Raw genomic sequence first — 8,624 nt, 5'->3', positions numbered from 1 at the left:
CTTACCTGAGCTGTCAGGAAAATGAAGGAAATCATCAGAGGCTAAAAATACAAGAAAGCACAAACCTTCAGAGGTAACCACCCTGAAGCAATGGGGCCCTGTGGTCATTAACTTATCACTGGTGGCCTAGAGTCTTTATTTTAATGGGTCTCAAGCAGGGTTGGGGACTTAACCAGATGAAGACATAAAAAGATCCCTAAATAGTTCAGGACACAGAAGTTGACATTTTTAATGCAAAGGTAAACCAAAAGAAGAAAATCTATCCCACAAAGGAAAATAGTAAAGAAACTTTCTTATCTCAACATTGACTCTGCGTGGAGTCTATCTTGAAAATTGCTATTTACAAGTGATCCTCATGAGGGTTTACAGCCAAAATCTAGAATTCACACTACCTAAGTGGTCCCCAAATACTCAGCTTTGGAATTTAATTTAAAGTGATTCAAGATTCATAATGACTTCCTGGATAAATATTCCTTAAATCAAGGCCTCAAATAGTTCCCTCAGGTAATTATAAACTCACTGAAATATAAAAATTATAAAACACAAGAGGAAACAAGTCGTTTGAGGGAGAATAAGTAGAAATAACAAATAGTAAGATTATAGCCACAAAAATGGATGATATTGGAATTATTAATTAAGAAATATAAAATAAGTAGGTTTGATACTCAATAAAAGAAAGAGATTATCTGAAGTATAACAAGGTACTAGATACTTTGAAATATGGTCAGGTGGATTTTAAAAAAGAACCAAATAGAACTTCCGGGTGAAAAAAAAAACCCCACATAATAAATGAAACTAGAAACTAAGTGTATAGGTACAGCATTAGATACAATGGAAGAGAATATTAATGAACTGGAAGACAGAACTGAAGCATTACTCAATATTCAGCAGAGGGAAAAAGATATTGAAAAAATAAAACAGAAGCTAAAAGACATTGAGAAGAGATGGTAGCAGTGGAGGTCCAAGCCATGCTGTTGCCCATGGTATGGCAGTGGCTCTGGGGTTTCACTGAGAGGCCCCTGATTAGAGGGGCCACTGGGTTGTCATTATAATTTGGAGACAACAGATTGAGAAATGCACAAGCCACTATACAAGTTGCTCTGAATGTTCTTGAAACATGAGTAACATGTTTGGAAAATGAACTCAGAGTGGCCTCTGTAAACTCTGGATTGTCAATATGTACAGTGAGTCTCTGGATTGATGTTGGAATTTGACATGAAAATAAGAATAATGGAACAGCTCATTCTCTGGAACATATGAACTTCAGTGTTACCAAAAAGAGATTCAAATTAGATCTGGAACTTGAAAATGAAAACATGGGTGCTCATTTCAACACCTATACCTCCAGAAAGCAGAGCATGTATTATGCCAAAGAATTCTCTAAAGATTTGCCAAGAGCTGTACGCATTCTTGCTGATACAACACAAAACAGTACATTGGGAGAAGCAGAGACTGAACACAAGTATAGAATAATCCTTAGAGAGATACACGAAATCAAAGCTAATTTACAAGAAGTTGTCTTTTTATTATCTTCATGCCATAGCTTATCAAATACTGCACTTGGATTGACAATGTGGGGACCAACTGAAAATATCAAATCTATAAGTCATAAAGACTTAGTGGACTATATAACCACACATTATAAGAGGCCAAGAATAGTCCTTGCTATGGCTGGAGGAGTCTCCTATAATGAATAGCTTAAGTTAACAAAGTTTCCTTTTGATGACTTTTTTTCCACACACAAAGGAAAAAGAACAACTCTGGCTCCCTGCAAATTCACAGAAAGTGAGATTTATTTGAGGGATGACAAGATGCCTTTGACATACCTTGCAAGAGCTGTTGCAGCTGTTGGTTGGGAACATCCTGATACAATCTCTCTCATAGTTGCAAACACACTGACTGGCAACTAGGATTGCCATTTCAGAGGAGGAATGAATTTAACTAGTAAGCCAGCCTGTCTCATCTGATGTGGCAACCTCTGCCATAGCTTCCAATCTTTCGACACTTGCTACACAGATACAGGATTGTGGGGACTCTATATGAGCTGTAAACCAGACATTGCTGCAGGCATGCTACATGTTGTCCAAAAAGAATACATGTGACTCTGTATAAGTGTCACTGAAAGTAAAGTAGCACAAAAATTCTTCTAGAAACAAAACATGTTTTTGCAACTCTGCAGTTCAACTCCATGGTGAAGATATTGGTAGGCAAATGTTATGCTACAATAGAAGAATTCCCATCCCTGACTTGGAAGCAGGAATTGATGCTCTAGATGCTGAGACAGTTCAAAAAGTGTGCACCAAATATGTTTATGATAAGGGTCTAGCTATTGCTGCTGTTGGTTCTGTTGAGCAAGATTTTAACTGGACTTGCAATAACATATGCTGGTTTTGTGATTAAAATGCTCTTAGTCAAAATATTTAGAAATACTTATTAATAAAACTAATAGTGATCTGCAAGTTTTAAGCTATGAATTCTTTTTAAGAAATGAACAAATATTTGGAATTAAATATATTTGGAAAAGAAGATATAGAGACTATAGTTAAGATATCTAACATATACCTAATCAGAGTACAAGAGATAATAGAAAAACTGTAGAATAAGGCAATATTCAAAGAGATGTTGACTAAGAATTTTCATGAATTTACAGAAACAGAAATCTTCAGATTTAGGAAACCCAATGAATCTCTAGCAGAATAAATAAAAAGAAATACAAGGCTAGATAGATATATTGTAATGATACAGCAGAATACCAAAAGAAGGAAAGGAAGAAAGAAGGGGGGAGGGAGAGAAGGAAGGAGAAAAGGAAGGAAAGAGAATAAAAGAAAAAGAAAGACAATCTTAAAGACAACCAGAGAAAAACACAGATTACTGACAAAGGAACAAATTAGGTTTACATCTGATTTCCCAGTAGGCACTATGAAAATTAGAATATAATGGATTTTTTTTTTTTTTTTACTTTTTTTAAAAAGCTTTTAATTTTATATTGGAGTATAGCCGATTAACAATGTTGTGATAGTTTCAGGTGCACAGCAAAGTGACTCAGCCATACATATACATGTATCCATTCTCCACCAGACTCCCTTCCCATCCAGGCTGCCACATAACATTGAGCAGAGTTCCCTGTACTATACAGTAGGTCCTTGTTGGTTATCCATTTTAAATATAGCAGTGTGTACATGTTGATCCCATACTCCCTAACTATCTCTTCCCCTCATCCTTCCCCCCTGCCCCCCAGTAACTATAAGTTTGTTCTCTAAGTCTGTGAGTCTGTTTCTGTTTTGTAAATAAGTTCATTTATATCATTTCTTTTTAGATTCCACATGTAAGGGATATCATGTGATATTTCTCTTTCTCTGTATGACTTACTTCACTCAGTATGACAATCTCTAGGTCCATCCATGTTGCTGCAAATGGCATATTTCATTCTTTTTAATGGCTGAGTAATATTCCATTGTATATATGTACCACATCTTCCTTATCCATTCCTCTGTCAATGGACATTTAGGTTGCTTCCATGTCTTGGCTATTGTAAACAGTGCTGCAATGAACATTGGGGTACATGTATCCTTTTGGACTATGTTTTTCTCCAGATATATGCCCAGGAGTGGGATTGCAGTGTCATGTGGTAGTTCTATTTTTAGTTTTTAAAGGAACCTCCATACTGAAAGATCAGAAAGAGAAATTCAAGAAACAATCCCATTTACCATTACATCAAAAAGAATAAAATACCTAGGAATAAACCTACCTAATGAGACAAAAGACCTATACTCCAAAAACTGTAAGACACTGATGAAAGAAATCGAATAAGCTGCAAACAGGTGGAAAGATATATCATGTTTGTGGATTGAAAAAATCAGTATTGTCAAAATGACTGTGCTACACAAGGCAATCTACAGATTCAATGCAATCCCTATTAAATTACTAATGGCATTTTCACAGAACTAGAACAAAAAATCTTAAAACTTGTATGGAGACACAAAAGACCCCAAATAGCCAAAGCAATATTGAGAAAGAAAAATGGAGCCGGAGGAATCAAGCTCCCTGACTTCAGACTATACGACAAAGCTATAGTCATGAAAAAATTATGGTACTGGCACAAAAATAGAAATATAGATCAGTGGAACAGGATAGAAAACCCAGAAATAAAGCCATGCACCTATGGTCAATTAATCTATGACAAAGGAGGCAAGACTACACAATGGTGGAAAGACAGTCTCTTCAACAAATGATGCTGGGAAAACTGGCCAGCTACATGTAAAAAAATGTAATGGAATTTTTTTTTTAAAGCAGAGAGGAAATAATCACCAACGTAGAATGATATTATCATATGACCCAGCAATTCGACTCCTGGGTATATATCTGAAAAAAACAAAAACAATAATTCAAAAAGATACATGCACCCCAATATTCATATCAGCATTATTTACACTTGCCAAGATATGGAAGCAACTTAAGTGTCCATCAACAGATGAATGGATAAAGTTCACACACACACACACACACACACACACACACACACACACACACTATGGAATACTACTCAGCTATAAAAAAAGAAAAATTTTGCCATTTGCAGCAACATAGAGGGCACACATTGTACCAATATCAGTTTCCTAGTTTTGACATTGTTCCATAGTTATGTAAGGTATAATCACTGGGGGAAACTGAATGAAGAGTATATGGGACCTCTCTACTATTTTTGAAACTTCCTGTGACCTTATAATTTTTTCAAACTAAAAAACCTATTAAGCCCTTATTTTGCCAAGTTTTTGGCAGCAAGGATGGACGAAACAGGGCTTTAGGAAATCCTGCCACCTGGATAACTTTATAATCCTTTTGGGAGAATAGGTAAGACTCAAATATATTAAAGATAGAAATAACAACCAAAAAAAGGGTTGTAGCTGTATGAGTAGTGCTACGGTTACAAAGTCCTTAACACTGCCAAGACCCGAGTACTGAGTCTTTCAAATAACAATTCAAACTGCCAACTTTTGGAAAAACAGCCATGGTTCAATGTCAAATTCATGCAGTCAAGGTAGAAAGTAGGGTATCCCCAATATTAGACCAAACGGCCTTGCCCCAGAACAGCCCTCAGTTTTCTGCAGGGAAAATCATCTAAAATAGATCTTGCCACATACAACATTCATGTGCTAAGTGGCATACCTTTTCCATAGCTGATCACCACTTGCCCACCAGGCCACTTGCCAACCTGAGTAATAGGGTGTAACCCTGGGCACCGGTCCTGGTCACTAGGCCAGCTGCCCATGTTCTGGGAGGACCTCCACAGACACACAAATTATGCAGACCCTCCCCGACAGAGAGCAATCCATCACTTCTTGAGTACCGTTCCCCTCTTATTTTGGTAAGACTGATGTTACCAAGATCTCATGTTTTCCTTGACAATGAGCCATTAGAGATTTCTGTTCTTTGTTCACCCCTTTCTTTTCTTAACAAATTAAAAGAAATTTATTATGAAATATTCTGTGCCTTCCATGGAATATGTGTAATATACGTAAAGTCACTGGCCAACAGAAGATTCCCAACATTAAAAATATGATTATAACTGGCTGTGCCTTCCTCCCCTTTTCCCACCCTCCTGCCTTCCCCTCAAACATAACCACTTTCCTGAATTTTGTGTTATCATCTTTTGCTTTCTAAAAATAGTAGACTACAATGTAGGCATCCCCAAACAATGGTGCTCAGCTGTGTTTGCATTTAGCATATGTGTTTTTGCTAATATGGATCGTGCTTCTTTCTATTAACAGTCTTATACATGCCTCCTAGAGCACATACGCAAGAGTTTCCACACTTCCACTTGAAGTGGAATTGCTGGGTCATAGAAATGTGATCTTTACTTGTTTTAGATAGTGCCAAGTTGTTTTCCAAAGAAATTGTACTATTTTACAGCCCAACAGCAGTATATAAGATTCGGCTTTTCCACATCCTCACCACACAGTATTATCAGACTTCATCATTTTTTTTTCATCTAGTAGATGTAAAATGATATCTCATTGTGATGATTTTAATTTGCATTTCCCTGATTATTAAGAGAGTTAAGAATCTTTTGGGAATTCCCTGGAAGTCCAGTGGTTAGGACTCCATGCTTTCAAAGCTGAGGCTTTAAACACTGGTCGGGGGAATTAAGATCCCACAAGCCATGCGACACGTCAAAAAAAAAGAAAAAGAATCTTTTAATGTCTTGAATAGTCATCTATATTTCTTTTTGTGAATTACCTTATCATGTTTTTTGGATATTTTTTCACTGGGCTGCAGCCATTCTTTGTATATTCTTCATCCTAGTCCTCTGTCAGATGTGGTATCAAGATTTTCTCTGAGTTTGTGGCTTATCTTTATGATATTTTCGGCAAGCAGAAGTTATTAATTTTAACGAAGTGAAATGTATTCATTTTTCCCTTTTCGGTTTGTGCTTTTGGTGTCTTTCAAGTCCATAGAGAAGGAGGAATTCATTGTGAAAGGGAAAATTTTAAATCTTTTAGAAGAAAGTACAGGAGAACATCTTTATGACCTTTGGGTAGAGAAGGATTTCTTAAGACCCCAAAAGTGCTAATCATAAACCATTGCTATGTTAACAAACATTTTTAATGATTGTGAGGATAAGACAGGAGGATAAGCTGAGCTCCAGCTACTGTTCTTTAATTATTTTCCCTGGAGAAAAACACTGCTCTGAGCTGCGCTGAAGGGGTGGTTTCAGAACAATAGGCTGTCGGGACAGCCAGGGCCACTGCCTCTGTCCAAATTCCCATCCTTCTCCCCCGGCACCGGCCACCACCTTCCCAGAAGGGAGGCACAGGGACCCACAGCAGTTTCTTCACCTTTAATTCTTCTTTGTTACTAGAGCTGATGGGGGTCTGTTTCCGCTAATCTTAACTGTGGCAAAATGCTCCAGGATGTCTATTCTTCTGGTTACATATGGAATTTCCTGGACTTCAGTTGATTGCTTGGGATGGGGGCTGATTAGATGCAGCTATTTCCAGGCATCCTTGCTTTTTCTTTCCTGAAAAACCATTGTGTTAGCAACATATTTTTAGGTGGGGCTACATTATTCACATACATTTTCTTTTCTTTTTCACCATACAATTTCAAAGCAAGTTTTCTTCCAAAAAAAAAAAAAAAAAGTAGCATCAAGGGCTACTTTCAACAGTCCTATTCTTTATAATACTATTTGGGTAGTCCTTGTAATATTGTACTTCTATAATTTTTATCATTTTAAGGCCCATTTTTTTCCCTGTGCAATCTCATGAGGCTTCCCTCCCCTCTCCTCTCCTTGCCCATACATCTATTTATGGATCATTATCCCCTTCTCCATCAACACCTTCTCAGCTTAGCTGAACGCTCCAGGGAGACTTGGTTGGTGTGAGGCCCTCTCATGATGAATGGGTTTCTTTTCACTCTTCCTAATGGGCTGGCTTCCACTAAGGGCAGCTAATTTCTTTGTAGCTACTTGGAGTAGGTAGATTAGGTTACCAGTATTGCTGCTTATCTCATTCTAAAATCAATGATCCAGTTCACATGATCACCCCCTACAAATCTGGGGAAACTGTTACACAGAAGCCCTAGTAATTGATTAGTGGGTACTTCCTGAAATGAATCATTTACAAGACAATGCTTTGGTTCCCAGAGTATTTGTGAGGCAATTAAGACCTAGTGAGTTGCTTATTTGTTGACTGTTGGATCATGGTCACTTTTTCCTGGTGTAATGTCTGAATCTTACCCCCATTTTCTCAGTATTCTGGCCACCAGCTCTTTCTCATTTCTTTGTCCTGTGCTTCTATCTGAAACCATCTCAGGTAGATGCTTGTGAAACAGCTGATCTTGAGTTTCCATCTGTCTTGGTTTGGATGGCACTGAAATGTCATGGATGTTTTGATCCCTGAAGCAAACTGTAGCCAGGATCTGCCTTCTGCCTTGCCTTCCCAGGTTCGACCAATCATGTCAGAGGAAAAGCGAAGGGGATGCATGCGTAGAGGACAGAGCGCCCTGCCTCTCCTCCTGAGACCTGGATGGCCATGGGGCATGCCGACAGAGAATGGCTGCTCTCCAGCTTGAGGGGCTGCTTGAGGCTGGAATCCTTGGTTTTCTATGCATAAGGTATTTATGACTTTGTATATGCCAGGCACTAAATTGCAGACTGTGCCTTAAAATCTGGGTGGACGGGAAGTCAGATAATAATTGCTGTTTTACACCAGGCACTTTCTGTGAATGAGGTGATTCATGCTAAGAGTTTGTATTTAATCTTAGAAACATTGTGTGTCCTAGATGTGCTCACCCACATAAGAAACCCAAGGCTAGGAGAGGTTGGGTATATTTTCTAGGTCATTCAACAAATAAGTGAAGAAATTCGATTCAAACATAGATTTATCTAACTCAATAAGGTGCTTTTAACCACTACACTGTCCTGCCTCCCTCTTAAAAGAAATAAATGATAGGCTAGAATTACATGGTACTAACTAAAAGGAGGTTACAGAAAGGTGAGTTCACGGTAGGCTGGAGTAGTCAAGGGATATAAAGCAGAAGGGAGGGGTCCACAGAGAGCATCTAATCCCATGTTTCTCAAACTCTTTTTTTAAAGTTGTGGTTAAAAAAAAAAATGTAACATTAAA

The 8,624-nt window shown here is 37.9% G+C and overlaps 1 pseudogene; it reads left to right on the top strand.

Annotated features, from left to right (window-relative positions):
* The first annotated feature begins 1,001 nt into the window (after positions 1–1,001).
* Positions 1,002–2,400, top strand: LOC103011876 (mitochondrial-processing peptidase subunit beta-like; annotated as a pseudogene).
* The last annotated feature ends 6,224 nt before the right edge of the window (positions 2,401–8,624 follow it).

The sequence above is a fragment of the Balaenoptera acutorostrata genome, chromosome 5 (assembly GCF_949987535.1).
Source record: "Balaenoptera acutorostrata chromosome 5, mBalAcu1.1, whole genome shotgun sequence".
In the NCBI taxonomy this organism is placed as follows: Eukaryota; Metazoa; Chordata; class Mammalia; order Artiodactyla; family Balaenopteridae; genus Balaenoptera; species Balaenoptera acutorostrata.
The sequence above is the reverse complement of the archived record's forward strand: the minus strand, read 5'-3'. Positions and strand labels throughout refer to the sequence as shown.